At 41.0% G+C, this 26822-nt stretch overlaps 1 protein-coding gene across 1 annotated transcript in view; it reads left to right on the plus strand.

Annotated features, from left to right (window-relative positions):
- Positions 1-26822, plus strand: part of CFAP299 (cilia and flagella associated protein 299) — a 217710-nt gene that overhangs the window by 17417 nt on the left and 173471 nt on the right. The gene's annotated exons all lie outside the window — the stretch shown is intronic.

A 26822-nucleotide genomic window follows, 5' to 3' on the forward strand; every position in this document is an offset into this window, starting at 1 on the left:
TCTTCAAACACATTGCTAAGAGGGAAAGAAGAGAAATGGTCTGACACAGTGCGCTTAAACTTTCCGAATGTCTTTGACAATAATCCTCCCCAGGGTTGGTAAAGTAAGTGACTGTCTTGGTATACATTAAATCAGCTTTAAAAAAACCCCAAGGTGTAAGAATCTTTCATCTTGGGAAAAGATAAACAGCATTGGTGGCTCAGTCCTTCTTCCTCAGATCAATGTTATTTACATCGGTTAATTCCTGTGAAGGTTAAAGTACTTCTGAGGAATTTAACTAGAGTGTATGGATTTGACTGGTGAAATTCAGTGCTGAAAAATGCCAAGCTGCAGGCGGCAGCAGAAATACTTCTGAAGTCTTGAAATAAAAAGAAAAGGAGAAGGCTAGAAATGTTAAAGATACCTTTAATTGCCCTACGTATCCATTAGCCCTTGCCAAAAAAGTAAGTTGTCACTAGACCTACTAAATGGTTCAATCAACTGTATTGTGTGAGGTACAGCTGATATTTATAGATTTAAGGTCCTTAATATGCCGTCCAGGCACTGACTGAAATTGTGAATGATGTGATGTTGCCGTACACATGACAGGAGTAAAAAGACATGATTTGGGAGAGTGTTCATGCTTTTAAGATCATGATTTTCCATATTATGACGCAACACAATGGGCCATACATTATAGGCCCTTAAAATGAGTAAGCTCCAGGTTGTTGATTAAAAATAATAACTTACAGTCTTTGTTGCTAAAGTGAGTTAGTTTTGCTACCCTATGTCGAAGTTAACTTTAAAGCCTCTAGAGTGTAGTTTGGTCTACAGAGTGTGTGCAGAACAGCATTAAGTCTTTTGTATGAAGGGAAGGTTATCTGTCTGTAGTAGCTAACTTAGAGTTGTTGTAGTAGATGTATAGGAAAAGATTGAATCACATTTGGGAGTAAGTAAACAATAGTCATGTGCACACAGGCCCGGGAAGTAAGAGGAGAAACGCAGTAACCATGAGAGCAAGCGTGACTGTGGCAATGAAGAACTCGGTTGGACATATTCAATACTGTATTTTGTGATCTCTCTTAGCAGGTTGGGCCGATCGCTTGTCAGTGTTTCTGATGAAGGTGTCCTCACCATTATGTGGCCTTGCATCATATCCAGAGCAAACTGAACTGAGGGAAGAACAGGTCTGCCTTTTATTGTGATGAAGTATCACACATTGCATATATCTAGTGAAACATTGCAACTGGAGAAGTTTCACATTTTCTGATGAGTGCAAGGCTGTAATTTATTATTAGCAGCTATTTCTACACTACCATTAGACCTATGAGGAGATTTACATTGGTAGCTCCAATCCCACCTAAATCAGTGTTAATAAAGCAGGCTGCTAGTGTGCAAGTGGGTTTGTCGTGTCCGCCCCCCCCCCCCCCCCAAGTTGCCATTGCACTGTGGAAGTAGTTAAGAGAGTTACTTCTAAGCAACACGTTCTTGAGTGTCTTGTCATTATTGCCTGAGTAATCCAGTAGGGAATTTATGCATTTCCTTTGACCTGACACCTGGATTATGTGGTTTTCTCTCTCCCAGTTTGTTTTTGTAATCTCTTCCTATTTCATCTGCTGAAGTATTTGCTTTCATTGCTGCCAGTATTCATTGTCGTTTTTCACTTGTATGCTTGTTTTTAACATGCTTTCCTACTTGTTAACTTTGAGTTTGCCTCTTCTGAAGCCCCCAACAGAGTATATAAGGTACACTATAAATCCAGCAGCATTCTTCTTAGTCATTTCTCCTGCTGACTGTATTTTGGCCACAGTGTAAAGGAGTAGAAGGTGATAGGTTGTTTTCACATCTGTCTTCATTAATGGGGATTGAAGCACATGCCTGTGAACATGCCCCTTTGCTTAATGTACTTTGTAACAAGTGGCATATGTAGTTCAAGAATTGCTGTCCAAATAGATTGTTTTGATCAAACAACTCCTTTAAAAATTTTTGCATTTACAACCCAAGCTATTGAAGGGAAAGCCCTTTCAATGGCTGTTGTAGGTTTGGAAGTGACGCTACATTGCCAATTATATAAGAGTGGAGGAAGATGTGAGACACAGGGACCTTACTGGAATTGTGTTCCATTTGGCACTGTAATAGTTGAAGAGGATACTGATTCTTGTACAATTTGGCTGCTGTTTATGGCATTCTAGTCTCATAAGCATTAGAGTATCTCTCATTTGGATTATTCCGTCTGATTTTTCTTCAATGCATATGCAAAGTTCTGTGTGGATCCATTTGAGGATGAACAACCTACATATACCTACAGAAAAGTAAGAGAAGTACAGTGCATTTCATTTTCCGCTCTGGTTTGCAGATTAACCAGACAGAAGAGCAATACGTAAACGTCCTCATTTTGTGGTACTGAAGGACTAAAATGGGATGCTGGGAGTTTACTCTCAAGTATCTTCCTGCACAGGCTGTTGGCAATAGCATCTTATCATGCTGTTGGGGAGCGAGCGCTAGATCTGCTGTGATCCCAACCTCCTATTCCAGTCAGCAAAGTTGCCAAAACATGACAAAATCAGCTGCACTGTTCCTCTGGGATGCACTGAGGTTTCATAAGTGAACCAAGAAATGACAGGTTGTGTGGAGCTTGAGATCTTGGTTATATATGGCCAGGTTCTCCTTCTGGACTTTATTTTCAGTAATGGCCTTTAGTGCACACTCACACTTTCTTAAATTCAGTCCGTGTACTTGATGTTGATAGGAAAAAAAGTGTTTGGCAGAAATAGGGTGGTGTTTTAGAAGAAATGCCTTTAAAACCAGTGTGTGGTTTTCCTCTTGACACGTGCTTTCAGGTTATGCGTCAGTGTGCAGTGCACAGGCTGTCTCCCTGCATATGCAAAGAAGGAGGACTGAAATTTCTCATTGTTTTTCTGGGAGCATCTTGCCACTAATGTGCCTCTTAATTTTGTTTTCCCTGCACATTGATTGTTTTAATTTTAGCTTCTGTATTGAACTATGAATCATTTTAGGCTACGCAATAATATCACATTACAATGCAGCAAGAGGTTTTTAAACCCCTCCAGCTCCCTTCTCCTTGCAAGGGTTCATGAGAAAATGTGCTGTTATTACGTTAGCCGTTTAAGAAAAATACCAGCTGCTATCAAGCTACTCTTCTCCACTTAGTCGCTATAACCAAATTGTGCGAACTGTAATATAATTTCCCAGGCTATTCGTGCTTAATTAGTATCACCCTTTTACAAACAGCTCATGAATAAAGGAAAGGTTTTTAAACGGTGTAATACGTAACATGGCAATGTGATTAAAATTCAGTACATTATTACTCTTGATATTTTATTACTGCAAGTGCACAACAGCCACTAATCGGAGACATGCTATGGGCAACATTGCAGTTAATTGAAGCTATTTTATTTATACATCTGCACTCAGAAAAGATCCGGCACGTAAACAGAGGATGCCAGAGAGAAGAATCAAGGAAAAGGCTCTGACTGAGCCGACATCATTGTAAATTAATCACTTGCTTAGGGGAAATACTGCAGAAGGGTACAAGCAGTTCTGAAAACAACTTGATTGTTACTCCAAGGCTGCAGGTGTTGAAGGTATTTAAAGGGTGTTTACAGGTAAACTTCCAGATCAGCAGAGGTTGATTCAGGTCTCACTGAACTCAAGGGGCTGTTTTGGTTGCAGTGAGCAGGCATTTCTCCTAAATGAAGAGAGAGCAGAGGCGTTGCACATGGCTTTAATGTTGATTATTTTGCAACAGTCTCACTGACTGGTGTGTGGAAGTCCTGTCAGCACTGTTGTGGAGATGCACTAGTGCCACAGCAATACCCTGTGTGCAGAAGAGACCAGTCCTCCTCCTGGTGAGCACGGCTGGAAGTCACATTGATGCTGAGGCCCTGGAGCTGCTGAAGGCACCTTCCTGGGGTGTTAAGCGGGAAACACGCGGTGAGTCACGCTTTGCTGTTTGTCAGGAGCAAGCAGTGTGAGCCCTCTGCTACGTGCAGTTGTTCTCAGAGATGGCATTGGCAGTGTTTGCCCAGTTTGAACACTGTGCTCTTTCTAGGGCTGTGATGTGTGGGTTTGGGCAGGAGCTGTATTGTGCCCTCAGTACCTACCCTCGTGCGTTCCAAGGAGAGTGTTATATTTCCAAGAACTATGCCAATAGCTGTAGACTTTTTTTTTCTGAAACGGTTAAGGATGTGGTGAGTGAAAGCAGATAATTAATGGGATTTGAGGTAACTTGCTGCATTTTTGTCAGATGTATAGTTAGTGTAATAGGTGGGTTTTCTAGAAGGAAACATTCCGTAGTAGCATAATGGTTTCTGTAGACACAAAGTGAGATACTGTAAGTGTGCCACATTATAGCATTAGACTTTAGGCCCTATAAGTACTCCCACAGGCTTAATTAAGTGCTTAAGAGTTACGTGCTTAAATTAAGCATGTGTTTGAGTAGTGGTATTGCATGCTGGGTCACTGTTTTCAGAGAGAAGAGGGTGTTGTCTGAGTGGTACAAGACAGATGACACTGTTTAACTGCCACATTTTGCATTGACAGCCAGGAAAATCTACATCTATGGTTCTTGGAACCGTGGTCATTCATGGCTTAAATGCTTTTGTCTGAGCGGGCAGTGGCGATATGGTGGTATTCACTGTTGGGTAAATGCATGTGAGGGGGTTAGAGCTAGGAAGCAGCACAGATGACACGAGCAGGTCTTTGGAAGATGCTGTTTACAAGAGCCACCATGAGGCACTCATTACTAGCTTCCGTGCAAAGGAGGAAAACAGTGCGACTAGCAATGTGGATATTTGGTGTTTGCTTAAAATTTCAAATGTTCATTATGTTTCCTCATATGACTTTGAGTGTCGTTCATAACTTTTACCTGTGTTGTAGCAAAATCTGTTATTCCTGTAGCTTTTGAAGAAAGCAGTGTGAAACTGTTTCCATGAAGGTCCCTAGGAACTGGAATATGCAGAAAGTGACCTAGAACTGATTCATGTTGGATTTGCACAGACACCAGAGGAAAATAACCCAGGATTGTGAAACTTGACAAGTTGGAGGTTGTCAGGCAGTTATAGAAACTTTAGATCATGGTTTAAAGTTGGCATGGATCTATTCCAGATACGCTGAAAAGATGTGCTTGTTGGTTTAGGGTGGTTGCTCCAGAAATAACATCATCAGAGAGTACAACTCTGGAAAAATTGCTCCTAGTAGTGAAATTGGTATTTGCTAGCAATGGCACATGGAGCTGTGGGTAAAACTTGGAGTTACTGTGAGCTGAATTCTTTAGCAATAGTATGGGCTTTTGTGGTTTTGTTTTGTTCTTTAAATTGTGCACAATGAATCAAGTGTGCAATATCTACAGTCCTGTGCTGTTACAGAAAATGATCTCAGAAATCACTAGTGGTGCACGTAAAGACTCCTGGCCCCTGAATTACAGGCCAGCACGCCTAGAAGCAGTTGAGTTAGTGGGAAGCTTCAGTGCAGTTGTGTGTGAAATATGCATTGTTTATTGTTATGATTAGCATGAAAGCATTCAAAAAGATGGGAACTGGACAGGTAAAGCTTTTTGTACTAAGAGAACAGTTCACAAAAAAAGACTGCAGGAGACAGTTGTCCCTCAGGAAGTTGGTTGTTTCTCACTGAAGATGCAAAAGGATGGTGGGCAAAATTTGAGACTCCAGCAGCTTCCTCCTACCTTTCCCCCACTACCCCCCTCCAAAAATTAAGTTGAAAAGGAGAGGGTTTCCCAGATGCTAAGTTTAGAAGCTTATGCAAGAGTCTGTGAAAGGTTCTGATGTATGATGTAGAGACTACAGGATGTGAAATTGTGTAGGAGTCTGTAAGACCAAGAAGGCAAATTTTCTTCAGTTAGGAAGTATTGATAAAGTATCCATGAGACATTAGTGCTTGGAGCTTGCTTTCTGCCTTTATAAATGCGTGTGACTTCAGAGGTGTGTTCAGAGACTGGATTGCATCATTAGGCTTGAGGACTTGACATTTGAAAATACTGGATTAAATACAGGAATATTTCACTTAGAAAGCAACAAAGGTGGAAGCGTGTTTCTGACTCCTCTTACTACAGAACAGTGACCTAAATGAGTTATCTCCCCCCACTGCCCCAATCTATGTCACAATGCTATAGTTACCTTTAAAAAACGCATAATTATTGCATTATGATGCATGGAATGAGAGTATATTGTTGATCCATAGCCTCTGGATAGGTTATGGTAATATTTTCAATTCCTTTGTTTTCAAAACTTTTTTAAAAAAGTCCCGTAGAATTTAAGAGGCTGCATTTCTGCCTGTGTGTATCTAGGGGGAAGTTAATAAAAAGTGGCAAACGTTCTGCATCTTTTTTGTTGTTTAAAATGAATTTCGATGGAAGTCCATAGATCTAATACCTTCTTTTGCTCTGCTTGAGGACATCTTAGGGAAGATACCTGAATAAATAATCTTGTCACAAGATTATACACAGCAGGTGTAAAATTAGTATATGCTACCTTGAAAAGTGGGAGTCTTTGGGGGGACACAGGGAAAGGAAGTATATGCAGAAGTTGTACAAGAAATTCACGTCTATGGAAGAGATGCTAATTTTCTCAGGTTTACAAATCAATCTGTGGGTTAAAAGCAAAAATATAAACTAGGACAGCAGGACCAAGCATATGCTCCCTGTTATAGCGGGAAGGTGCCGGTTAATTTTGTGTCAAGAAATGCAATGATATTTGATGAAAACTCCCAGGTCTGCAGGTTTCTTTGTGGTTTTGTTTTTATGTTTATTTCACAATTAGTGTAATATGTGAGCTGAGAAATATCATCTTCAAAAACGTCACTGGAGAATAATTGGAAAATACCTACATATTTTTGTCTTTAAATTTGAGAGCTTGTAATGGAAAGAAGCAGGATTTTTTTTGTGAACTACAAAAGCAAAAAAAAAAATGAACAGACTTGAGCCTTATATCTCTAAATCAAATGTGACCAAGGCTAAAAAGTGCTGTCAGCTATGCCTGGGTGATATATAACTTCAGGTCTTATTTGTGCATCGATGGGGCAAAACTGTTCTGGATTTGAGGCGGGAGACTGTGCATACGTTATCCAATGCCAGAATATGTCAGTTATGAAAATTAAAAAACAATTACTTAGGGTGGGACTCTAAAGTGTAGTTTTGAAGGGAACTGTGCCTTACTGGGGGGTAAGATTGTTTATGTTAATCTGTCAGAATCGGGATTTTCAGTGGGAGCTGCGTGTGTTGGTCCTAGAGAGTACAAAAAGTGTGGATCTGCTAGGGCTGCTGGCTGGCAGAATTGGCTTCCCGCTTCTGCTGCTTCTCAAGCTCCGTGGGCCATGCATGTGGACAGACAGAGCTACCCTGGAAGAGATCGCAGAGAAAAGTTTTGACAGAAGAAAAAAAATTTGGAATACAGCTTACATCTGATGGTCTTGATATTAATTTGCAGCAGCAAGCATGCAGGAATATGAAGATTCCAGGCATGAATCAGGAAGACAAATCAAAGGAAAAAGTTTATTCACAGACAAAAATAGGGGAGGAAAAAGACTAGCTTGGCAGAACAGCAAAAAGGAGCATGGAAACACAAGGAAGACTTTGAGAAGCAGCACTTTCAGGAAGGTTTTTCCAGAAGATAAAAAAACATAGCAGGAGGATATCACAAAAACTGGAAAATAAATCATGTTCCAGCCAGTAAAACAAGTGAGAGGGGAAAAAACCCAACCGAACAACCCCAGCATTTTAGGAGCAATGTGGAGATGAGGGAAGCTCTCTTCAGAAAAAACACACAAGCAAAAAAAACCCCACTGGACTGGGAAGCAGAGTGTCATGGAACAGCTGTTCTCGAGCACTGCAGAGGAGACAGCAGAAGTTAGCCTGGGAAGTTATGTTGCAGAGGATGGTAATGAGTGCATGCCAGAGAGCAAAGGGAGAGTTGCTGCCATTCTCTGAAAGCATGCAAGAAGAAAAAAATTATGTACTGAGCAGTATTATTTTTGTATGTAACGCCATAGCAGATAGACTCAACAGAAACAAATGCTATAGTACTCTTCCCCTTTTTATAACTTTATCAAACCTATCCCAACACACTTCCTCTGCTTTTTCTTTCTTTGCCCCTCCAGCCAGATTCAACTGTTACTCTGCTCCAGCTTGCACACTTGGTTATGTTCCTTCTTTTCAGTTTGTGTCTTTTTCTTCCCTTTTGCAAGGAAAGGGTAAATACTAGAGGCATATTGTTGCCAAAGTTGCTGCTGATAACATTGTTTCTTATTTGTGTTATTATAACCTTCTAGGTTTGTCATCATCTTTCCTTTTCTTCAGTCAGTTCAGCAGGTGGATTGTTACCTGCTTTTCTAGTGGGTTGATCCAGCACTGCTGTCTTGATTCCTTCTCCCAGCTACTTCAGCATTGCTCTTTTTCATACCAAAATAGCAGCATTAGGAATAAGGTCCACTATCTCTTGGAAGCTTACACAATGAAGAAGGAGATGGAGTCAAACTGGCTATTAGTCTTTGTCTTAAATATGCAACAATATTTAAGTTAGGTCCAGCTTTTCTCTCGCTTCTTGATACTACCTGTTATGATGTTTCTTCTAGCTATTTCACTTTTTAATCACTCCTAGATAAAAGAATTAATGAACAAAAACATTCACCCTCTGCATACAGAATTTAGGCAGATGGTTACTCTGTGCTGCATCTCATGGGGCCAACTTTGGAGAAACAAGTGACAGCGGGAATGGAGTTCACATGTCAATTCAACCTTCTAGATGGGAGTTTCTGGGGACTTACACCTTAGCCATTAAATTTGCTCAAACCTCTAACTTGACATGTATTTTCAGGCTTTAGTGATCATGCAGGTAAACACACACCCGCCCCCCTCTCTTGCACAGATACAGTAGAGACATGTCAAAATCAATTTGCTTGTGATATGAAGGCAGCCAAAATCAACAGTAGTCTGGCTGAAATTGGGTTCTTTTTTTGTGTGCTTTTCTAATGAAAGAATATTGTTGCTCTTAATTTTTTTTTTTTAGATCAATTGTGGATAATAAAGCCTGGACCTCCTTAGAGATCTTCATCTATTAATGGAATAGGGTTTAAATGTTTGTAACCTAATCAAAGCTCTGTTCAAATACTAAAGCAACCAGAATAGTCCACTGCTTGTAACTCTGAATGCAAAGGGAGAAATACAATAACTGCTCAAAGCGCAGGAGTACTAAATAGACCAACTTTTTCCATCTTCATTCCTCTACACTGTTTCCTTTCAGTGAAATCCACTCTGAAAGATGTCAGTGGAACTTAGGTTGTTTTTATGGTTCAGGATTTCATTTGAATCCAGTTTGAGACATCGGCCGCAGGAAAGGAAGGGTCAAGGTTGACACTTCAGAGACAATAAAAAAACCCAAGCCACAGGTTTTCCCAGTTTTTATTTTTGGTCTTTGGATCACATCCTTTTCTCTGAATTTGCATCCTGTCTTTTAAAGCTGACAGAGACACAAGCTTTTGCCTGCAAAGCTTTATCTTCCAATGAAAAGAAACAGGGATTGGCCGTAGCTCTTGGCTACTGCCCGTTTCAGCTGTATTTACTTATTGAACAGTACCACATTTGCCTAAGGTCTGATCCTTATCCTTGGAGATCGAAGAGGATTACATCACGCCTTTTGCCTTCAAGGTGAGCAGCTCTGTTGCTCAGAGAGCCCGTTCCTCATTATGGCTTTCAAAGTTGTAGCCAGTACTTGCTGTATGGGGAAAGGGGCAGTTAGCACCCCATCATGACTCCAAAAACTTCAGTCCAACAACATAGATTTACTCCTGCTGAAGGTCTGGAATGCTTTGGAGTAAAAACCACAAACTACAATCCATGCGTGCATGCTAATAATAAATTGACAGCTACTCATTAATGTTGCTTTAATTGTCTAAGGTGCGTAGAATGTTCCCACAGGTTCTTGCAGGTTGCAAGTGTAAGGTCTGTATATTTGTATTAAGAATACGCCTTTTCAAGTTTTAAGTCTTCTAATGTATAGGAAAATTGGTTGCTAAACATTAGGAGACACAAGAGTGAGTTTCCCCTCCCAGAGGAAATGAGAGTCCTTATTGAATTCCGCTGAATGACAGGTGGTAGCTGCATGAAAAGCAATCTGTGGAAGAGAAGCCTTTAACTTAATTTTTTCTGTCCTGACCGTACATCTTGCCTCCTCCCTCTATTCTTGAACATCAAAAAAAGTGAGATACAGAACATGAACAATCTGCTATTGAAATAAAAGTTTAACAAAGGGTTTATATTGAATGTATATGAAAACATGGATTTTTACCAGTGTTTTCCCCTGTTCCCTCGGTCTCTCTTCCTCTAGCTGAATGTAAAAAGCACAGTTGACTGTCTGAAGTTAGCTGCAAGGGAGCAGTGTGATGTGCTCTTTCCTGTGACACCTGTATTTACCTGGAACCCTTGGCAGACCATAATCTTGAAGCCATCATTCGCACAGACTTCTTTGGTTTGCTTTTAGCCATCACAAGAAACGCTCTTCCCACATTTTTACTGGTAAAACACAGTTAAACACAGTTAAACCAGTGATTTAGGAGTTTTTGGTTTGGAAGGTGATCTAAATTAACTTGCTGAGTACTTGCTTATGCTGGAAGTGTGGTATAACTGTCTCCTGAAATCATGACCTGTAATCAGTTATGCCTCAGGACTAGTGTTCAAGTTTTTTCCTTCATTTCAAATGGGACTTTCTGTCTGTTAATTTCTTTGAACCGCCCTTGTGTTGTGTGTTGTGTTTTTTTTACCCCCAACATTTGTCAGGCTTATATGGAGAGAAAGATAAAATTTGAAAGCTGTTATAACAAGACAGTGAAAGAAATACAGATGGGTCAAATCTTCCTCTGTATCAGTTAAAAAAAGGGGGGGAGGAAATAAAGAAAAGGAACAGCTAACTGAAGCAGGGGACTCTAGTGGACAAGCTGCCCTGAGTTGCTGGTCTCCTTGCTTTTGTGTGTTGGGGAGGTACTGGCCTTTTCACAGGAGCAGGACGGGTTAGGGTTTTCAGACCTGGTAGGCTGTGAGGCTCTGCAAGAAGGGACCTTGCACTTCCTCGCTCCTGGACTTGCTCTGAAGAATGCAGCTACCCTTGGCTCCTGCCACTCCACGGGCTCCTTTGCTTCACAGAAAGGGGAACTGGATGGCATGGGTTAAAAGTCCCTTTTTCTCCAGCATGGGTGAGGCATGACTACCTAGCAGATTTAGAGTGAGAACATGAAAAAAGAAACTACCTTTAGGTAAAACAAGTAGTGGCCGTATGTACCCTTATTTTCCATAATCAATATTTTTACTTTGCCATTTGTACTATTTCAGGGTCTCTTGCCTTTGGCATTCCCAGGTATTTGCACAGGACACCCATGTTTGACTTGGCTGTTTGAGCTTTTCATGTTCTTAGTCCCTGTTTTTGTGTTGCTGCCACACTGAGCTTGACAGACAAAACAACACAAAAATTACTTTGATGTATAGCTATGCTGTGAGCTGCATAGCTTTTTCCTTTCACTTGGTCACCAGCAGAGTAGGGGCTTAAGAATTTAACAGTCTGTCTGCACTCTTCCCTCCCAAATAAGGTGCCGTGAAGGAGCTTGACTATGTTTACATGGCACTGGTCTGCTGTTGCTGCAGGGTGTTGTGTGACTGGGCAGTCAGACAGATGTTCAGGAGCCTAGATCTCTACAGATGTTCTGTCAGAATGGATCGGAGTTGAAGTGCACAGCTCATCATTGTAGAACCTAGCCATGGTTTCAGCAAAAATAGCCCCTCAGTTGGCCCCGTTGAATGTAGATTGTGGACTGTCAGCAGTATGCACACCAGTGACGTGAGCAAACTGGGAAGGCTGCAGGCAGTGATGGGCAGCCTGTAAGCCGATGCCCATGTGGGCTGTGGGTCCTTGCCAACCATCTGTCAGTGATCATTTCCAGGTTCTTTCCTATTGCAGCTCCAGCCAGTTGTGCCAGTCTATTTGTATTTATGTCCTACCCGCAGATGGAAATCAGTTGGTTTTTTCTAACAGTTGCCACTGAGGGACAAGCTGCAGGCAAAATGAACACACAGAGAATGGTCGTGCGTTATTTTTTTTCCACGTTCCCTCTTACAGATCTCTAGGTTTCTTTTATTCTCGAGAAGCAAACCATTCCTTTATCAACCTGCCATTTAATGAGTCTTCAGATGAACTTGCATGTGGGCATCTGTGCTTAACTCTAGCTGGGTCCTACCGTGCTGTCAGGAAGAGCTCTGGCAGACTTGTAATACTGAGAATGATTTTTTTCTTTTTCTCTTTTTTTCTTTTTTTTCAGAAACACATGCACTGAGCTGCTAAGCAGGTGGTGAGTCTGCACCAGCCTGCAGCAAACTGAAACAGCAACTACTTAACTTGTTACTGCTGAACAATGCCAGGCATAGGCCTGTGTGTGAATACAGTCAGCTGAAGGCATGATCACATTCTTTGGTGTCCACCAAATGTAGCTCTTGTGGGTACAGAAAGTCCGAACGGGAGTACAGCACTGTTGTCCCAGCTGTCCTATGATTATGTGGAATGAGCTATTGCAGTTCTTGGCTCTTGAGTAGTTTCCAGAAATAGTGCAAACATCCTTTCTGAGGGCACAGATGGTGGTATTGTGGCTTTATGCACCATCGTACTCTATGAATTATAGAAGAGTGGTATTGTTGATGTATTGGTCTAAATAAGGAAAATGGAAGAGAAGCCTCTTTCTGCTGCTCCCTTTTAGTCATATATCTACTGGAAGGGGTTTTTGGTATCTGCAAAACTCCTTCCAGGTCTGGTTATTTTCCCTTTTGCAATCCAAAGACGTGTTTCATCCTGGAACCTTGACAGAGCATAGTAGTTCTCACCTGAAGGACGTGAAAGCTGAGTCTGTATGCTCCAATGAACTTTATGGAAAAAGTCGTATTTTGGTTTGCATCCATGAGAAAGATGAGTTTTGTATATGACTCGTTTATCATTTGTTAGAATTGACCTGTTTCTTGTCGGTTTACTAATTCAGCGATTGTTAAAGTACTTGGTGCTTAGTATAACTCAAAGAGCGAGGCTCATCCTTGTGAATGTCATTGTTCAAGATCTTTCCAGGTCAGTAAAAATAAGCTTCTTGCATAGTCTTCAAATAAAATTTGCAATAGGAAAATAATTTTTTTGAGTACTGATACTGTGCCTGTCTGTGCTAGGCTTAGTTTTGCAGGAATGAGTAACTGTATATATATGGAAGGTAGGTGTATTAAATATGGACAGCAGAGTAGCTTTTCTCTTTGGTATCTGTTTTTAGAGGATGCATGTGTGTGTGTGTTTAGAAAACACTTGAAGCTTAGATACACTGACATTACTGCAAAAAAATAAGGACTGCACTCTGAATAATATTTCTTAGAAGCTAGGTGATAAACTTAAGAGCATCGTTTGCACTTGTGGTATTAGATGAGAGCTGGCTTGTTACAGTGCTGCACATGGTGCTGACCTGACAGGCACAAAATCCCTGCTGCGAATCAAGACATTTTGTTCCATCGAGCGGTTTCCTCTCCAGCACCAAGTATTGGCCCCTGTTGCGTTTCTGAAGTGCTTCTTTGCTGTTAGTAGTAGCATCCTTTTTGTAGGAGCAGATTGCAGAATTTAGCCATTTTATTTTTTCAAACATACTCAGAAGAAATTGAAAGAGTACCAAATGCATGTAAAATACTGAAACAGTAATGTGTTTAGGTAACTCTTAATATAATCTTAGTTTGGCTTCAGGAAGAATTCTTGCTTGTTATTGTGTGATGTGGTTACATGAAGGGGAGTTCCTCTTGGAACGTGTCTGGAACATTCACCTGAGGGTGCAAAAAGTATTAAAGGATTCATTGGCCTCAGGCATGTGTAATGTGGAAGACAGCCACCTGGGAGTTCACAAATTAAATACCTGGATTATCTTCTATCATAGGAAAGGAAGTGTTTGGTGATTGAATAGCATATTGCAACATGTTAGTCCCAAGTTTTGCTGTGGAGATAATTGTGTGGGGCACCAGAATTCTGTAATGCTTCTCAGATGTGTTTTAATTGTTCTGTTTGAAGCTCAAGTAACTGATAGAGTACAGTGAGCAACTGAAGAAAATATAAACACCTAGTAGCTTCTGTTTGTTTAAATCTCTTGTTTTGTCATGAATCCTTTTTCCGAACTATGTTTTCAGTATTTTGCCTGTCATGGAGCTGGTTCTTGCCTCTGCTTCTTGGACAGACATGATACTCTCTGGCCTGTCACAGTTGCTTCTGATGGCAGTTTTCATCAGATGCATTTGGTGAATTCAGGCCAGGTGTGATTTCTGTAGCTTTTGGTGTCCTAGGGCAGTAAGAAGTGACTGCATACTTGCAATGCTTTGTTAGAGCCGTTACTCTAAAAATGGTGCTCAGCTTATCATGGCAAACTGGTTAAGCCTGATAATTCCAGGTTCCTGCTAAGTGAATTTTTACTTCCTGTTGGTATCACAGTTGAGCTAGATGCTATATTAAAATTTAGCACGAGTTGGTAGCTGTTTGAAGGGCCCAGAGTTGAGCAGGTGAGACAAAGCAAGTAAGTGATGTGAAGCCTGTCCGCTGTTCTGGGGCTGTGTGTGGGCTGCTTTGTTGTTGTGTTTTTTTGTTTTTTCCTTCTCTGATCTGAACCTGTCCATCCTCTCTTTCCTTTTTTATCCTTTCATTTCTGGAGCTGTGACCATCACTGTTCAGAGACAGTCCTGCAGAGGTTTCGGCGCAACTAAGTTTACAACATTTTAGGGTCTTAAGTGTGGGTGGCTGGATTTGCAGATGGGGTAGACTTACACTGAAGTTGACTATGCCAGGTACCTCAGCTAAGGAGTGATCTACAGATTTCACTTAAATCCTCTGTGTGTAGATTTTTTTTTTCTGGCTTATATTGGAAATTGGAAACAGAGCTCTAATGGAGAGACGTAAAATCTGTATATCTGTGCTGTACTGAGCAGGTTTGCTTTGGAGTAGGACTCCAGAATTGCTTTACTGGCACAGGATAATATTAAAAGTGTGCAAGTTCAATGACAATGTATATAAAGACCTTCCAGTGTAGTGAAGTGATCCTGCTAAGGTGAGTATCAGGAACAGTCATGGAGCAGTGATGCAGAGAGAAAGCAAAGCTAGTCAAAGGAGGATGAAATTTTCAACACAGACTTAAGGTGTATTCTTTTGAGACTGGATTTTGAGACTGGATCTTGTGAAGAGAAGGAGCTTTTGTGAATTTCATTTGCAGTCGAAAGCTCTACAGAAACCCCAGGAACTTCAATTTCTAGAGAAGCTTATGCAAAAAAGCCCAGGATTGGGCAGTTTGCTTGGGACCTTGCAAAAGCCAAAACTTGAATTTCACTGAATATCTAATGGATGGCACCAATGAACATTTCAGATTGTGTTCCAGAGTTTGTTGCAGGACATCAGTTGGAAAACAAAGACCAACACACTTCCTGTTGTATGTTAATGTACTGTAGCTGTTTGTTTTAAAATAATCAGAAAACTATGACTAATCGTACAGTAACAGGCAGGTAGTATGAGAAATGTTGCTATTTTGGATCTTGTGTATGTATGGAAAAATATGTAGAGGTTTTATAGGAAATGATATGTGTGAAGAGACATGAGCCCAGAATTTTATCTTCAGCTTCTGTAAGGGTTGCTTAAGGATACTATTACAAATTAACTGTATTAGTGAAATGGAAGCAGTTGCATATGGTTTGGAGAGTGTTTCAACAACATTTCCTATATGATAGTTTTTTATATATATAAATTTTTCTTGCTCTGTGTTCCTGGTATTGCCTGGGATTGTTTGCTTTTATGATTGCCTTGGTTTCTGTGGCAGAAAACCATGTATTTCTACTAAGGAAACCATAAAAATTCGTATCATTGCATCTTTGAAGATGGCATCATCATCTTTTCTCTTTTGAAAAATTGACCAATATGCAGTTGGAAATCATTAGCTTTAAACCTGCAAAACCACCATCAAAAAGTACTATGCAACCAGTGTAAGCTTCAAACCAGTAAGCAGGTGTGAGGCACAGTAAGTGGATTGTACTCAAACCTGGGCACGGTTTTAGGGGATGGGGTGTAGCATGAAATGCAGCTGCGAGGAGGACGTAAGATCAGACAGGCCATTGATCTGCAGCTCTTGCTTTCTGATGTGCATGCTTGTTGAAAGCAAATAATATAGCTGCACTGTTACGCAGTAGAAGTTGATGGTATGGTCAACGGGAATCCTTGGAAGATGTTGCTGGTTACAATTACATTTAGGACCATCTGTGTGAGAAGAGTGTATGACATGCAAGCAAAGCTATCTGAAGACAGTTCTACCCCTTGACCAAAAGATTTTGTAATTTAAGGAACAGTTTGCTTCTAGAAGCTGCCTTTTCTGTATAAGAAGGCTTTTGAAAATATTTATGAGAATCACAAAAATACTGTAAGCCACTATTAAGTACAAATTAATAAGATGAAGCCATAAAGAAAAGTAGTGAGGTGCAGTCTTGAGACCTGCAGTCTTTATCTCTTTTGATTTGTATTCCCTTGGCAAAAGTGATTGAGGGAAATGTTGTGGAAGATGCTGTTTGCAAGGCAGAGGGCAAGATTTTTTGAGATGTGTCTATGGGAAGATGAGGCTTTGGAGCTTTATTTGGGGATAGAGTTGTTCATAAAATGCGTTTGTGACTCTCTTAGTTATTGAATCGGGAATTCCTTGCTGCACTTGGAGCATTTTATGCTTCCTGTTGACAGGGTGAGTAGGTACCGATGTGCATGCACCACTCCAGTACCAGGCCCTAAGCTTCTGAAGGCAGAAATTTTCCAGGAGATGTCCTGTCCCAGTCTCGCCTCCTGGCCCTGATCTGTGTTAGTAAAAAGGAGATATGAGATAGCCATGAAATACTCTGTATGTGCATTTCACTTTGTCAACCATGAGAGACCAGTGTGACACAAATTTACCAGTGAAATTCTGAGTCTGTGAGTGCTGCTATAGCTCATACAAACTTGTGATTACTGTGTGGTGGTTTTTTTTGCTGAGGTGGCCACAGGCATCGGAAGTATCTTCCATTTCTTCTTGTGCAGGGTCAACAAATGATTTGACCCTGGAAGAAGGTGAAGGGTTTTCCTTTGCTGAGGTCATTTTTGCCTCCTGTTATTGACTAGTCTGTGAAGGATCAGCATCTGTCCATTTGCTCTTAGCTGTCATCCGCTGTTGAAAGCATTGGCTGGTAATGTCAGATACATAACTGTCTGTGTCATAATGTTCAGTCTTTTGCCTCTAAGCTCTAGTGACCTGTTGAGTAGTTTCTTGTCTTAGCGTATCCCTAGAATGTCCCTTTCTCACTTTTCAGTTATGTTGAATTGTGCATATATTGTGCTAGCAGGTAGTGGGAACTCAAGAGACAAGTTGCTGATCGCACTACGATTTCACAGTAACAATAAGAGACAAAGTAATGGTTGCACATTCCTTAGGTATTTGTGTTGTATTTATTAGGAGACAAAGATTAAATATTTGAATTTCAAGAGGTTTGCACTTGCACTTTATAGCCAGGTGGGTTGGATTTGAATTCTTGTGGTGGCAAATCTCCAAAACTGGATAGATACAGTATACTGTGTGTAACTGTAGCCACTCAGCATTGCAGTGTAATCCCCAAATGGCTTCAGTTAATCGGAGATGTCACTCTTTGCTTCACAGAAGCTTAAAGGCAGTGTAAAAATACTAAATTTTTATTTACATTCTAACATTTGCTTTTAATAGATTTCAGCTCTCATCAAAAGCCACAGTTCCTCTCTACCAAGAAGTGCTACTTAATGACCGCAACACCTGATACCTTGTTTAAAGCATTTGTGTTACTGGGTTTGGCCTGGTTTTTCTAAGCAGGCTATGTCATAACACGTAAGGCAGTTTTTATCTAAAGGTAAATTAAGATGTTCCATGTGCTTTTTCCAAGTTCTGTTTTAATGACAGAATGATACTTGCAAAGGTACATATTGTACTATACTTGCACTCTTAGGAAGTGACTTGATTTTCCAGTACAAGAAGGACCATTAAATCTAGCAACAGTCAACATCATGAGGAGGCTATTTTAATTCTGGACAGCATCTCAGGGCTTGGCCATCTATGTGCTCTACAGATTTTCATGCTGGTTTCCTGGTGCGACTGGTGTAGGAGTCTGTGCACGCACCGCTCGTGTACGTGGAGCGTGACGTTGAGTCAGTTGAAGAAGGCACCGGTATGTAACCACTCGGTCTTTGGTGCCTGGGGTGCCAGTCAGCATCCTTGTGCGCAGGCTGTCCAAAGTCAAGTGCAAACTCCCTCTTTGTGGGCCAGGCCTGGGCATTCCTCTGAGTGCTCCTTCTGAATTTGATTGCATTGTTGTGGGAGATATGTCCATGAGACGCAAATAAAATGGAAGCAGAGACAGCTTGCGGTAAGATGAAGGGTGAAAGCACCAACCAAGCCACATTACCATTAGAATCTGTTTTTTCGCTGCCGCCTCCAATGGTTTAATTGGATATGAGCACATGACTGGATCATCCACTTTCAGGTTGCCATAAAATCTCTCCCTGATTCTGAATTAGCCATCTATGTAAACATCATCTTACATTTTGTGCCGAGTTTCAGCATCCATGCAGGGACAGGAACGACTCTCACACATTGATGCAATGCACAGTCTGTTCCCTTTATTGCTCCACTTACGTGGTTATATACATTTTTCATATCTGTACACGCGATCACGCGTATTCGGATAGGCTACAGACATAAATCACGCGCTGTTCACGCACCCCATATTCCCTTATGATTGGTAACTATGCACTAGCGCTAATAGCAACAGGCCGCCTCCACGTCCTTGAACACATCTTGTTTTTGCTAACCCACATCATGTGCACTATCAGAACTTTCTCAATTGTTACTCTTAGCTGCCCTTTCCAGCGGCCTGTTCAGTTATGCTAACTCTTTTGCTTAAGCGGCCTGGTCATGCTAACTCTCAAGCTACATCAACAATTTTGCAACAAATCGTTGAGTGTTTCCAAGTGACAGTGGTTTGGATTTCAATTTTTACTCACAGACGCTTAGGAAAAGTCTTTGCTTAACTACTGGTGCCCTGCTTGTGAGGGTTTCCCAATGTACGTTCAGGTTACTCGGGGTAACTGCTGTTCCTTCATGACTTTGCCACAGGAATCTTGTGTTTTTAATAGCAGTCCACTTTGTTGTGCTGCAAGTGCCATGGGGGGATGTATTAATTTAGCTTGTAAGCGTTCAGTTAGCACTTAAAGGTGAAAAGTTACTTTTAAACAGAGAAAAATAACACTCCATAAAGTGTTACTTTGCCTTTTTAACTTTTTTCCCATTCTTTTACTAGGAGGAAATAGGAGGTAAAAAAAAGTGAAGTAATGAAGGAAATATGGGCCTTTTGCCACTTTTTCTGCATGCAAAAATGAGTCCCACTGAAAATACATTAAGAAAGCTTTTTTTTTCCTGAAACATTTCAACTAGAATTATAAACAAAAAAGCAACAAAATAAACAGGTTTATTTTCATGTAAATCTCCTGTCCGTAAACTTGTTGTTTTGATAATTAGACTTGAAATATGATTTCTTTCTGTCTGGTTCTGCAGAGAACTTGGTATGTCGCTCTACCAGAATAAGGGAGAACTGGTTTATAGACAAGCTGTAAGACTGAGGGATGTTTGGACACATGGATTTTTAACATTTACCTTTTGCTGCATTAGAAATGCATTTTGCTTTTTCAGTGATTCAGCAAGTCACTTTTTAAAGTTTTCTATTGCATTCACAGCCTGGAGGGTAGTAGTATTTTGAAGGCTAACAAGCATAAATTTGGATTCACACCTGCCAAAGTAAAAATAACAATTCTTATTCACTCATCAGCCTTAGTAATTTGTCATTTAATGTCAATGCTGTTATGTGATAATTGCCTTTTTCACAAAGATTTTTTGGTTACTGTTGTACCAAATGCAGTATGAACTCAATACTGACGACTGTAATGGAATGACATTTTCATTAAGCCTGGAGAAGTTGAATCTCTTTCTGCTCGATAAGTTCAGGACTTTCTCTGTTGATGAGAAATACTCTTGAGTCTTCTGAGGATCAGCCGTCTGCTATCTTGGTGCATTTGAAGTCTGTCCTTCATATACAAAAATTTCATTTTTTTCAATGGGAAAATGTCGATTTACCATTTATACAACACAGCTAAATACACTGCATTGAAACAGCTTGCTCTGTGTCTAAATTCATAAATGGACACCATGTGAGTGGCTTTGGTGAGATGTTGTGCTGGACTGTTGTAACTCTGTTGGCTTTGTCTGGCTTCAGCTGCTAGCCATTGGTTTTGGCTAGGTATTTCCCTGCTAAATGAATGAGCTTGGTAATATCCTGTATTTTCTCCACATGAAGATATTTATAACTCTGTCACCTCTTCATCTTTTTGGTAAGCGATTCCAACCATACCCACGTACCAGGCTTTGAAGTACAGCTTCGAGGCATATGCTTCCTAGTTTGGCAGTACAGTGACCATTGCTAACTTGTCAGTGGGGTTTATATGGCGGGAGGAAGCGTGGAGGCTATCAGGGTCCTTCAGCGCTCATCCAGTACTCACTACTGTTGTGTAATTAATAATGAGTTCCTGTGCTATTTCGTATACTTATAAGGGTCCACTTACCTCCCTCAGTCCAGATGTTTTTACAACCTTAAATAGAAGTAGAATAGAATATTTACAAGGTGTGGCGTAAAAGGCGAATCCCGATATGTATAATAATATCTGCCCATTGTGATGGTAAATGACTCTTTCTCGTATCGTGGTGTTATATTCTTGTCTCCAGTTGTATCCTCCCTCTGTTTTCCTTATCTTATCCCCTGCCTAAGCACTTCAGTGAGGACAATGGTGACCTCACAAGATACCTATGTATGGTTACACGGGAACATGAGAGAATGTGCTTTTTTCCTTTCACAAGCAGTGGGCTTTTATTTTTTCTCTGCACTAATGTCATTTGCTACTATGGACTTCCATTTGTGCCACAAAAAGAGTTCGTTTTACTGTCTTTTTTTCACAGCTCTCATTAATATCTCATTGCATTTTATCACATGAAGCATTTATAACTAAGGAATAACCTTGGTTTCCTCTAACTCCTTTCAGTGGGGATTGATTTTATTTTGCTTGTATTTATAAGAAATCTCTAAAATCTCCCTTTTCAGTGCAAATTGCATTATGTTTGACTGTTCTCATTGGTGTCGGGTGGTATGAAGGAGGAAAGATATGAACAATGTACAAAACAATGAGAAAATATCCAATCAAGAATGAGAAATGAAAAAAGCCAAGATTAAGGTGTTTATTGAATTGTAAGGGCAGATGTGTAATATGAGACTCTGACAGTAACGCTGGCTGATGTGTGCCCAGATAACAGGTATGTAAGGTAGTGCAGAGTCGGTGCGAACATCAGACCATCGAGAGTTTGATTCTGTTTCTGACTGTTATTTAAAGAAAGAATTTGTGGAAGTGTTTACAGAAGCCTTAAACCTAGCTTCATGTGTACCTAATTATTACTATATCTGCCCTAAATGAGCTGGAATAAATGGAAGTCTGATTGTAAGATGAAGTTATAAATGGCTTGAGTAAGAGAAGTATCTCTGTGGATAAGCTGAATTCCTTCAGTTTGTTAGCAGAGCCTGTTATTTTGTTGGAAAGTGCTGTCACTGCAACAGTAAATTCTGTTCTTCTGGAAACTGTTTAGTTTTTGTGGCATCTGGCAGCATCTTCAATATGAGTCTTCAATTGTATTTGATGGAAATATAACCACGTTCCATCTGTTTAACATGTGTTTTCTACCAGGAGTGGGGCACACATGCAAGTTTATTTCCGATGTTCATAAATAAGATACCAGCAAAACCCACAGTATCAAGCCAGACTCTTCTGGAATGGATTTTAACGTCTTAACCACAGGAAGCAATTGAGCCCCCTCCTTACCCCCCTTTATTTTTCCCCCCAACCCACCCACATGTTCATGGTGGTACATTAGGTTTTGGAGCTCCTTTTTAAAGCCTTCATTAATTTTCCTGAAAAATCAAACGAGGATGAGTCATGGTGACTTTAAAGAAAACAGGAAAATTGCTAATGATACTGCAGCTGTCCAGTTCCGTTTACAGTACACATGGGAGTACTGAAAAGGCTCTGCCAAAGAAATGCAGACGTTTAGCCTACAGAAATCTGGAAAGCAGAGGTGAAAGGCTTGGAGCAGCAGCAGAGTTAACTGGAGCGCTGGCAGATTTTGCCCCATCAGGGAGACGCAGCAGTGGTTTCAGAGGAGCCTGGCCCCCCACATCTCCCGGCGGGCTGCTGCTGATCGCAGTGCTGGCAGGGAGAGTGCCAGCTGCCTCGCTGCGGCTCTGCGCCGCAGAAATGCGTTCCCCATGCACTCACGGCTCTGCTGGGTCCGCTGCTCTCTGCGGGCTGCCTGCTTCGTAGGAAGCCCCCCAGTCGTGAGGAAAATCCGGCTGTTGCAACGTTAAGGATCTGTAGCGTGTTCCAAGTAAAGGCTCCCAAGAGTTAAAAAAGCATAGAGTAAGCGGTTCACAGCAGTTCTACAAAAATGTTAGCACCCCATATAGCGATCATCACTGAAGCTTAAAAAATAATGACTTATTTCCTAAGATCGTCCCCTTTTTTATTCAGCACCTTTCTTTGTGAGGCTTGGCCTGGCACCTCTAATCAAGTTGGTCAGGTAGGCAGAGGGCAAGTTTGTCACTGGTGCAGAAATGAGAGGCATTAACTTCCACAATGGTTTTCTGTTGTTTTCAGTAGTTGATTTGCTGTCTTAGTTATCGTGTAATAGTAATAATAACAATAAGTCTAGGAGATGCTTCTAACATGAAGCCAGCAAAGAAGCTTGGTTTTTTACAGACTGAGCTGGGCTTGCTCCTAGTGTGCGACAAACTGCTTTCACGTGCAAGCTCCTCGTTGTCAAAGGGATGCTCAGAACTTCCCAGGGCTCCAGCAGTTTTGCATAATTCACACATGTTAAATAGTAATTTTTTCTTATCCTGTAAATATTTGGATTGCTCTGTGAAGCAAATAACAGTATTTTGCCCAATGTTTTGAAGTTGGGTGATTGGTAGAGTCCTGTAATACACTGAGTTCCCATCACCATGTCTGCTAATGGAGCAGTCCTTGCCTAGAGCCTGCGATCGAGCTGCTGCTCCAGAAAGGTTCCAGTTTCTGGGAGGTTTGGGCCATATCTTACAGCCTCGTGTCTCTTAAATGCTCCAGGATATCTAAAAGGGCACTGCATGCCTGCATTTATGTATAATCAGATTTCAAACTGGGAAACAAGAAGACAGTCTAGTGCAGCAAGGCAGTTCAAGACTGTGGAGTCTGACAGAGCTTTTGTGGTTATGAGAAGTCTCATTGCAAAGTATTCACATGTTGCAGTAATGAGTATGAAGGTAAGTGTAGAAACACTGAGGTGAAAGGCGGGTAGTTTGTAATTCAAGGTAAGATGTGCTGTTAAACCCAGGATACACACTTTGAAAACAGTTGTTCTATTCTGTGACATCGTTCTCATTGTAAAATAATTTCTAAACCTTGGTTTTGATTTGCAGTGCTTTAGCGAGTGTTACCCTTTATTTAGTAGACTGGGATACTGCGTGTTGTGCAGGTGGGTATGTTCAGCATTAAGGTCTTGGAGTCTATAGTTAAACAATGCAAGATCAGCTGGGGAGTCCTTTCTTACTGAAGAAACTAAGCCTTGCAAAGCCACAGAGCTTTACAAGCCAAAATGTGAAACTGACTGTCAGCTGGGCAGAATCTAGAACAATTAATTTCATTTATTTATGATAAAATTAGATCTCTTTCAGTAATCATTCCATGTATTCAAAAGGAATTTCACATTGTAACCATATGGCCTAAAGTATATATGCACAAATACTCTGATAGAGGTACTAATAATTTTTTTTAGAGTAAAAATACTTGGATAGTAAATATTTAGCTGTCAGCAGCTGCAGAGTAAATTGGATCAGAAACATGTATTTTATTGTGCCAAAGAGTTGGATGAATGATATCATAAAGCAGCAGGCCTGTACTTTATGCTGAAGCTATTCATTAACCTTTAACTTGCAAAAATAGCAGGAAAAAGCCCAAACACAATGAGGTTTATCTTCTTGCTTGATTTATGCAGCAGGTTCCGTGGTAAAATTTCCATGAAAGTCAGAATCAAGTCCTTAAGAAGAGTTAAGGGGAAGCAGAGGCAGCTTTTGGGAGCTGTGAATTATTTTGTCACGCTTAAACTTTCATAATCTTAAGGCATTCAGGCAGCCACTGGCTACGTGTGTTATACGTATTTAGCTTTCTACTAGATGGTCCTCCCCAGCAAATAAACAGAGTTCCCTGAATTAAAAGTTTATTGGGAATTTCTTTGGCTGCAGTAGGCTGAAATACAAGTGAGCTGATACACTTGGCTGCTTCATTGCTGTCTGTGGAGAACTTAGAAAACATAGTGTAAATTTTCACTAAATTTTTGGGAAAGCAAGCTGACGAAATTTGTTTCGTAATGTGTGGTGAAAAAAGGGAACCAGTATTTTGTCAGTGTCAATAACATCATTCCCTTTTTAAATGAAGTAAAGCTTCTGTGGAACTTAACATTGGAGAATTTAATGACATCTGGCAGACAATTACCTGTAAAATGAGGTTTGCTTACTCAGTCCCCATTTTCAAGAGAGGATGGTAAGTTTTTATGAATTATGGCTATGACTTGGGTTCCTTATTTAACATTTTGACCCCTAACCGCTCTGGGCCTTTATGGAAGTCTTGTGCAGTATAATAAAAGTCGCTCACTTTCTGGGAGGGTATTTGTTTTGTTAAGTCCCTTAATGTTTTTTTGGATACTGATTTAAAATTATTTCCTTCCACTCTTGTATTTCTTGGTCATTAATGCAGTTAAGTACTACAGGTTCTCCTTCAGTTGTACAAGCCGTGTCCGTTGATGCGTGTCTGACTCATGCTTTGGGCCTGGCTTGGATACGGCAGCGTTTTACTAAGCCAGCACAGACTGCTTGTGGGTGAGGGCTGTGGCGTGGTGGGGGTGCTGGGAAGGCTGAACCCCATTCTCAGCCTGCACTGGAGGGGTGGGAGGAGGCGAGAGGCCATTCAGTAGTGTGTTCAGCCTTGAGTCCCAAAACTGTGTTCGGGACAGTGGATTTCACCATGGTACTGCTCGTGAGGCTGCCATGTCATTCTTGGCTTTCTTCAGCAGTACTGAGCCTCTTGGTGACAATCCTGAGGCTGGAAAGGTAGTCCTGTTCTCCGTCCTCCGAGGCAGTGACCTGGTTGTTAAACTTGGAGGAAGCATTTTTTGAAGAAGGGCCTTTGCCAGTCCTTACTGAGTTTGTTTTTTTCTCCCTTGGTTTCTTATGTTTGCTCTGTGAAGGTGATTAACTATGATTTTCAGCAGCCAATGTCCTTGAAGCTACTACCCCTACTTTTGCAGATTTTACTCACTTTTGGCAATGACAGTGATATGGTTCTATGAGAAAGGAGTTTTTTGGTCCCCTGCTGCTTGTTGTCAGGGGTTGCTGATGGTTTGCATTATCTAATCCCTGCCCCGTCTTAGAAGTAGGGAACTGGAGAGAGGGTTTTATCATTTCCCACATGCTGTGCAAAGGTGAGAACAGCTTCTTGCACAGAGAGCGACAGCTTGCTGCTGGTGGAGTCCTAGGGAGCGTCCTGCATGGACATGGCAGCTGCATGGTGGTGCACCCCCACCACTCCCATCTGGTTTGGTCCCTTCAGCCCATTTGTTGGGTGCAGCGGTATTTCCTAACACGTGGCTCTTAACTGACAAGATTCCTGCCCTGGAATTTTCTTCCAAGTTTCTGCTCAGAGAAGTGTTGGTGAAAAGATACATATGTTTATGCCCTCACCATATCTCAAGTGCCAAAGCTTTATTGTGTTTCCTTCCCCGTCCCCCCTGCCCCTGTAACTTGCTGGCACTGGACCCTAGCTGTCTGCTGTCTTTTGTGTGCCCAGGGTTCACGGATCCCTTCGGTCAGAGCCTGACTAATGATGTTGCAGTAGTGGTCGTAATGAGTTCCTTTTGTGGTAGGAAGGGATGCAGCTCAGCTGATACAAGCAATGGTTGTGTCTTTGGCTAATGTAATACAGAAGATTCACAGCCTTTCCTCTCGTGTCTGGGTCTGCTTTTATTTTTTGCTTGTCTGTGACAGCTTTATTAGTCTTGTTAGCCTTGACTTTTTAGACCCATGACTACACATAAGACATAGCTGTGTGTAATGGTAAGATTGCTGGCAAAATAGCAAGCGGAGGGTAAGCAGAGACAGTGAAACGTGCCCTGTGGAGTTCGCCGCTGCTTCAGCTGCTGAGAAATAGGACAGTCTCTGTGAATTTGCTACTGTATGGGACAGATAGAAGAAGTTTAACCAAAGTTCAATTCAATGGTAGATGACAACATGCTTATGTAAAGCATATTGTGTGTAACTGTTATCAACACGCTTCTGAGCATTGTATCTTAGTGACTAGAATGTGGAAGGAATATATTTAGAATCATAGAAACATAGGTTGGAAAAGACCTCTAAAATCATCAAGTCCAACCATCAACCCAACACCACCATGCTGACTAAGCCATATCCTGAAGTGGTATTTTAATCTGGACAAGTTTTTAACAAGGGTAATTGACATTTGTGTGGCTTAATAATGTATATGCAGTTAACTTTCATAATTTTAAATCAAGCCTGGCTGTCTTAGTAATACATAAACTTTTAGTAAACCACAAACATATTACATTTA

Source organism: Opisthocomus hoazin, chromosome 5 (assembly GCF_030867145.1).
Source record: "Opisthocomus hoazin isolate bOpiHoa1 chromosome 5, bOpiHoa1.hap1, whole genome shotgun sequence".
Classification (NCBI taxonomy): domain Eukaryota; kingdom Metazoa; phylum Chordata; class Aves; order Opisthocomiformes; family Opisthocomidae; genus Opisthocomus; species Opisthocomus hoazin.